Genomic DNA, 7,727 nt, shown 5'->3' with positions numbered 1-7,727 from the left:
CCCTGCAGAATGACAGTGACCTTATCTTCAGGAAGAGAGCCAAAGGAGCCATGACTTTTCTTCCTTTAAGGAGAAAACCTCACGGTTGCTTTCTTGTTTCCTGTTGAAGGAAATACAAAGCCATGATTTACCTTAAATGAATGTCTTCTAACTTCAGTTCAAACTTTAATGTCACCCAGAAACTACTGGATTTCCTAGCCCACTCAGTCTGTCACTCTTTTGATCTAGAAGATGGTTGCAACCTTCCTTCTCTCTCCTCCAACCTCCTACATGTCTTGTTCCATTCTCCATCTCAGTGGATGATTTGCTCCTTAACTCCCTTCTAATGAGAACATAGAAGCACTAGGGAAAAAATGTCCACTGCAGTTTATACACAGCTGCCTGCAATGACTTTCTAACACTCCACATCCCGTTCTGTAACCGAGCTGTTATTTCTCCTCACAAAACCCCTCCTTTTGTGTAGTGGAATCTTATTCTTTAGTCTGTTCAAGGACATCACTCCAGCAACTGATTACTCTGCTCCCCCTTTCTTCTTTTTCTTTTTCCTCCTTTCCTGAATGACTCCTACGATTAAAAACATTGCTGTCATTTCTCCAAACTTAAGAATAAAATGGCAACTATAACAAAACAAAGCTCTCTTTGCATCCCTTCCAGCCATTACCCGTGTGGTTGCTCTCCTTCCCAGCAGAATCCATGGGGAGAATTGCGTCCATGAATGGCCTCTTCATTGCTGATCCAGTGATTAACTATGTTTATCTTACTTGATCAGCAGCATTTGGCAGAGCCGACCAAACCTTATCCTGGTAATTTTTACTTTGATTCCTGGGCACCACTGACTTCAGGTTTCCCAGTTGCCTCACTAACAACTTCTGTCACTTATTTAATAGCTATAGTCTCTTTTTCCTCTCTTCTCCTCAAGAAGGCTCAATGCTTAATTCTCTATACTCATTTTCTTTTACTTTTTAAAGATGTATTTATTTATTTATTTATTTTCATTTTTGGCTACGTCGGGTCTTAGTTGCGGCCCACGGGATCCTTGTTGAGGCATGTGGAATATTTTGTTGTGCACACAGGCTCTTCGTTGCAGCGCATGGGCTCTGTAGTTGTGGTGCACGGGTTCCAGAGCACGTGGGCTCTGTAGTTTGCAGCATGCAGGCTCTAGTTGAGGCGCGCGAGCTCAGTAGTTGTGGTGTGAGCTTAGTTGCCCCACGGCCTGTGAAATCTTAGCTCCCCAACCAGGGATTGAACCCGCATCCCCTGCATTGTAAGGTGGATTCTTTACCACTGGACCACCAAGGAAGTCCCTGTACTCATTTTCTTAGTGAGTTATTTCATCTCATTTCTTTAAATGCCCTCTAATTCTGACTGTCCATACATTGCTCTCGAGGGTGGACCTTTCCCCTGAACTGAAGACATCTTCAACTGCCTTCACAACTGTGCCATCTGTGTAAAAGCCATCTCAAGATCACTTGGTCCCAAATTGGCTTATAATAGGATATTTTAGAACGTGCCAGATAATGAGCATAACCAGATACAGCAATTTACTTTTCTAGAAGACAAAGGGACTGAGAGTCTTTGGTTAGGGATTTGTATAGACTGCCTTTGTAAGGGCAACCAAGGGATGTAATTTTTATTATGATACATTCATCCAAATAGAATTAAATAATCATACATCCATCTCAAAAAACAGAGCTCAGTGATAGATTTTTGCCCCTTTATTGCCAGAAGTCACTGCTTCTGCCAACAAGCTTACATTTCATTCAAATGTAAGTGGTTTAAGAATATCACAACTAAGCTGTCTTCATAATACCTCATCATCCTAAAGCAAATGGGCTAAAATGATAGCACAAACATCTAAGTGTACCCCAAAGCAAATTGTTGGTGGACAGAATGAGTTGCTCAGCAAGTCCGTCCAAGCTCAGAGTGTCACTGAAAGCTCAACATCAGAATTCTTTCATGATGCATTAATAAGAGATGGATTCCAACAACATGCCTGTACTCTTCCCACCCAGGATGGAAGATGTTTTAAAAAAAAAAAATAAATGCCAAGCTTCATTCCATTAACAGGCTTGATGTGGCTTAGGTGGTGACTTATTAGACAAAGGGGAAGATTCTCTGGGTGCTGTTCTCTTTGTACTAAAGGTCACTCGCACTAGAGTTCCCACCAGGGGCTGTGGAATAAAATCAGGTGGATGCACTGTCATTAGGATCCTGGAATCTGAGTCCCAAACAGATTCCAGAGCACCGACATTTCAATGTACGTTTCCGAAGAAACCATCACCACAAAGTAAAGAAAATAAAGAAGCTTCCTGCAATGATTATTTTTAATGTCTTCAAACAAACAAATAAACAGACAAACAATAAGACAGTCTTCTTTTAAATTGTAGATATCTAGGCCCCCAAACCAGAGATTGATTCTGTGGGTTTGAAGCAGTCCCAGTTCCCCAGGGATCTGAATTCTTAACAGGTGTTTAAAACAACACTCTTAAAATGACTAAACAAGAGTTTTACTTGTTTTGTTTTTGTTGTTACTATTACTCTTAGGATTTTTTTTCTTCTTTTGCTCTAGTGTAATTTTTTATGCAAGAAAGAGCTGTATTGATGAAGGCTTACTCATAACCTTTACTGTTGCAATGGATTAGAACTGACAACTAAATATTATGAAATATCCAATTTAATGTTATGTATAATGCTGTGATGAATATTTTTCCGTAGAAGTCTGTATGCACATATCTGATTGTGCGAAAAGCTTAATCTAACTTATAATCACAGTCTGGCATCCTTTCTTGCATTAAGCATTATCATTAAAATAAAAATTACCAAAATTGAAAGAAAGAAAATTCTACCTCACTGTTATCATTAGTCTTGATTTTTTTCAACTGTGGGGTAAGATTGAACATTTAAAATGTTTTTCACCTAATTAATTTTTCCTTCTGTATCTTCTCTGTTCATATCTTTTGCTCATTTTTCTACTGGTTAATTTTTAAAAATTAAATTATAAGAACACTTTAGATACCTGCAACTTTTCCCTAGTTTGATTCCATGCTAATTTTGATTGTAATACTTATAATCCAAAATTAAATAATTTTATGTAGTGAAATCTATTTTTTTCTCCATGAATTATCTTATGTTTAGGAAATAGCTCTCCATCTATGAATCAACTAAATATACACATACATTTGCCTTGAACAGTTTCTTGTTTCATTTTTGAACTTTCATATATTACTAGTTTGAAAATACCTAGATTTGTTTTTTCTCTTTAATCTGCTCACCTTTTGGCCAATAATAAGTGCATGCATGTATGTAGTAAAATTACACACAAACCTACCACATCACTTCCTAGACTCATGGCTTTGGGAGCATGATCTATAAATTGTGAATGTCAAAATCCTGAGATGCTTCTTAAAATGAAACATTTCTGGTCCTATCTCAAAACTATGGAATTCAGAGTTTCATAGATGGGTCCTGGAAATCTATGTTTTAGGACATGCTGTATGTGACTTTTAGGTGCATTCAACATGCCAGCCTGTCCATGTGGTCAGGTAGTGAGTGAATAATGCTGTGTAATTGAAAAAGCTCTCTTGCTGAGATGAACCCTCACCACCCTTTGCCACCAATAACCAAGGAATTACAGAAAAGTGTATGATCTATATGATTGTTTAAAACATGGACTATGTTTGCCTTACACTTGGGGTTTTATCTCAGACTGGTGTTGATTTATGCTAATTTTAATATCATTTTTCTCCCTTTTGTTCTTATAATATTTAGATGTTTATTTCTAGCATTATATTAATCTAATCATGCTGGCTTACTGGAATAATATAAAGTCCAATATTCCTTAGAAAAGTTTAACCATAATTATGGACACCAATGAAAAATGTTGTTACTACTGAATTGACATTAAGTTTAAGTAGACTATAAGGCATACCATATGCTCCCAGCACTTTAATTAACTTGGTTTTTGGTGTCTGGGAGATGTACATTGATTTAATTCCATAAACACATAATTAATTCAACTTTTTCAAGCATAGGATGATAAAAAGCTGAAAAAGATTGATATACTGACTTTTCACTTCTTTCCAAGCATGCATCGCAACCTTGGTTCAAGACCCAGTTAGCTGATGCCTAGATTGCAGCAGCAGGCTCTGAACTAGATTTTCACAAAGTATCCATGCACCAGTGCTTCCAGAAAAAATCTCTATCTGACTATATGTCACTGTATAAAATCCTTAACCTGTACTTCATAGCATTCAGACTATGGTCCCCACTCCTTACCATGACATAAAAGATTCTCCACAGTCTGATTCATACCTGCTTCTCCAGCCTCATTTCTTAACACTCCCTTCTTAAATTTTGAGTTTCCATACAATTTGCACACTCCTGCGTCATCTCTGCTTTCTCTCATATTCAGTGTTTTGCAAATGCTGCTCATTTTCTGGAATGCCCTGCTTTACAAACTCCTGGGCTTAAGCCCAGCCCCCAAACACATACATATCCTTCTCTGACTAAACACTAACCAAGCTTCAGGATTCACCTCATGTATCACCTCCTCCAGGAAAACTTCTTTGGTGGCTAAGTCTCATTCCTCTTGGTTACCACAGCAACTTGTTCATCCACTTTATGCCAATGTGCTTCCCTCAATAAATTTTAAACTCTGTAAGGCTGAGTTGATTTCATACTTATCTTAGAATTTCTGGAGAATTCAGAACCTAGCACATAATTGGCCCTCAAGAAAAGATGTTGAATAAAGATATTATTTCATCCATAAATTCATATGAATAAATAATGATTATTGAGTAAATACATCAAATCCTTATATAAGGGAAATTCATCACAGAAGTTTCATATGTTGTAATTTATTAAAAGCTATCCTAGTTTTTCCTCTGAAAAATCAAGTAATGGGAGTAGCAGCCTTTCTCTTCTGGACATTACATAGTAGCTTGTATCCAGCTAACCTTCCCACCTACTCTAGATTAATACATAGAGTTGCTATTAAAAAAAAAAAAACACTGGTGTACAAAGAAGGAAGACTGAGCACAAGGGATCAAGTTTCAAAGAGAAATAGAAATCTTATAAAACGACCCACAATTTCTATTGCTTTTTTCACCCTGAGGGCCTTAGGCAATTTGCCTTACATGGAATAGAAACCAGAGTAAAATCATCATCCAGGAGCTGACAATAGTTTCACCCACCTGGGGAGAGAGAAGTTTTATTTTGGGTTTGTCCAGCAGATGGAAGTTGAGGGTAGAGAAACACACATAAATGAAGCCCAGTTTGATCTAGAAGCATTGATGACTTCAAATCTAACTACTTACAGAGTAAAACTCCCTTAATAAATAGCAACAATAATAGCAGATCTGGGGCATAAAGAGATGAACAAAGACAGTCACAGTCTCTTAGTGCTAAGGAGCAAAGCTTGGAGTTCAAGGAATGTCACAGTAAAGGGGCTTAGGTAAACGCTCCAGGCAATCAGCTGAAGCCCTAGAAGGACTACATTCCAAGGAGAAAGCTGTAGCACAGGGTAAGAGTTCCAAAGAAAAAAATCCAGCCATAGCAAACCCTAAAATTGAACCTCTACTGATCAGTGGAATCTTCATATTATTTGCCTGCAACAGAAACAAAATTTACTCTAGAAAAGACATCATTCAGTGCTTATATTATTTTTATATACAGTATTTGAAACTAATAAAATTAATTACCAGACCTACAAAAAGACAAGACCAAATAATCAAAAACAAAGAGAAAATGAAAATTAGTAAAACAATAGAAACAGATCCAAAGATTCTTTAGAAAGAGACTTTAAAATAATGTGATTGATATGTTAAAAAGAAAAGGAAATGAAAAATGTCATGAGGGAGCTCAAATCTATGCTAGAGAGTCAAATGGAAATTCTAGAACTGAAAACTGGGCGACTAAAATGAAGAACATAAACACTAGCCAGGGAGAAAAATATCCAGGTTGAAGTATGCAAAGGAAAAAACATGGCTACAAAATGCAATGAAAGAGTGTAATAGACTCATGAGGCCTGGGGAAAAGTTGTAATTTATATGCAATTCAAGTTCAAGAAGGGAAGAAGAGAGAAAATTTGGGAAGGAGCAATATTTGAAAACAATATTATAGGAGAGTTTTCATAAACTGAAAAAAATGCACCATGTCACAAATGCAAGAAGATACATGGAATACAATAAATATATTTATATTTAAAAGGTAACACAGTCAAGCTGTTAAGAGACAAAAATATTTTCATGACGTCGGAATAGGTAAAATATTTTGAATAGAACACCAAAATCACTAACAAGGTTATTATTCAAATATTGAACTTTATTAAAATTAAAACCCTTTTTTTAATCAAAAGATTACATGAGAATAAGAAAAAGAACAACCAGAGAATAGAAGTTTTGAAATAAAATTTCTCAACCAAAACTTTATCCAAATTATAGGAGCATCTAATATCAATCAGGAAGTGATAGTCAACCCAGGAATAATTAGGCAAAAGGCTTCACAGGCAAAGGTATATCTATATGGACAAAATGCATATGAAATGTTAGTTATGTCTTTAATTATCAGAGAAAAACAAAATAAAGCCATGAGATATTAACATACCTACCCATCCACCAGATGAATAAATTAAAACTAAAGACCAAAAAAAAAAAAAAGAAGCAAAAAGAAAACCACAAAGAAACAGGACACCTGACACCTGACAATATCAAGTGTTGGTGAGGGTCTGGAACAATTGGAATATTTATGCATTGCAGATGGTAGACTATATTGGTACAACCATTGTAGAAAACATTTTGTTGGTATTTATTAAGCTGAACATATTCTTCTTCCATAAGTTAGTACTTCAACGTGGCATAACCCCAACTACAATGCCTATATATGTGCAAAAAAAAGCCATGTATGAGAATGTTTGCAGCCACTTTATTTATAATAGACCACACTGAAAACAACCAAAATGTGCATCACCAGCAGACACATAAATAAATATGGTATATGTTTATAAAATGAAAAGGAGTAAACTTCTACTATATGCAGCAACATGAATTTCATAGTAATAAATTTGAAGAAGACAACTCAGACAGAAAAAAAGATATAAGACTCAGGGAACTAGTCCATTCTCTATGTCTGTGTCTATAGAGAATGGACGTGAGGCCACAGGGAGCGGGAAGGGTAAGCTGGGATGAAGTGAGAAAGTGGCATGGACATATACACACTACCAAATGTAAAATAGATAGCTAGTGGGAAGAAGCTGCATAGCACAGGGAGATCAGCTCGGTGCTTTGTGACTGCCTAAAGGGGTGGGATAGGGAGGGTGGGAGGGAGACGCAAGAGGGAGGAGATATGGGGATATATGTATACATATAGCTGATTCACTTTGTTATACAGCGGAAACTAACACACCATTGTAAAGCAATTATACTCCAATAAAGATGTTAAAAAAAAAAAAGGACTCAGGGAACTATATTCAAAATATATTCAATATATATATAAAACTGAATCTTTTTTCTGTATACCTGAAACTAATATAGCATTGTAAATCAACTATACTTCAATAAAGAAAATCACAGACAAAGTAAAAAAAAAAGATATATTTCATTTCTGTGAAATTCAAAAACAAGTAAAATTAATGAGTGGAGATAAAATTCAGAACAATAGTTATCTTAGGGAAGAGTTTTTGGCTGAAAAGAAGCTTCTGGATTTCTGTAATAGTCTATACCTTGGTTTCA

Source organism: Delphinus delphis, chromosome 12 (genome assembly GCF_949987515.2).
Source record: "Delphinus delphis chromosome 12, mDelDel1.2, whole genome shotgun sequence".
NCBI classification, from domain to species: Eukaryota; Metazoa; Chordata; class Mammalia; order Artiodactyla; family Delphinidae; genus Delphinus; species Delphinus delphis.
Note: the sequence above shows the minus strand (reverse complement) of the source record.